This window comes from Haplochromis burtoni, unplaced genomic scaffold, assembly GCF_018398535.1.
Source record: "Haplochromis burtoni strain Fernald_Lab_line unplaced genomic scaffold, NCSU_Asbu1 Contig_25, whole genome shotgun sequence".
Lineage (NCBI taxonomy): Eukaryota > Metazoa > Chordata > Actinopteri > Cichliformes > Cichlidae > Haplochromis > Haplochromis burtoni.
Genome location: NW_024582386.1, coordinates 3,443,497 through 3,443,804, shown reverse-complemented (window position 1 = coordinate 3,443,804; position 308 = coordinate 3,443,497). Strand labels below are relative to the sequence as shown.

General features: G+C 43.8%; 1 protein-coding gene across 1 annotated transcript in view; it reads left to right on the top strand.

Annotated features, from left to right (window-relative positions):
* tinagl1 (tubulointerstitial nephritis antigen-like 1) overlaps positions 1 to 308 on the top strand; it is a 23,366-nt gene that overhangs the window by 2,400 nt on the left and 20,658 nt on the right. The gene's annotated exons all lie outside the window — the stretch shown is intronic.

Below are 308 nucleotides of genomic sequence, written 5' to 3'. Positions count from 1 at the left end.
TTGTCTTGGCGGTTTAAAAGGAAAGTTGAGGAAATAAATAGACAATCTCCAAGGATCACATGGGTATCTATTTAAACCATGTGCTGCCAAGTCTGTTTAAACGTGTGTGTGTGTGTGTGTGTGTGTGTGTGTGTGTGTGTGTGTGTGTGTGTGTGTGTGTGTGTGTGTGTCTCTCATTGTTTATATGAACTGCTCAGAAGTTGGCAGCAGTAATGCCCAATTACTCTGCTACACTCTGCTGCTCTTCCCCCTGCAGAGTGGAGCATTTTAAGTGTGTCTTCTTGAGCATCATACAGAGGTATGCCTTG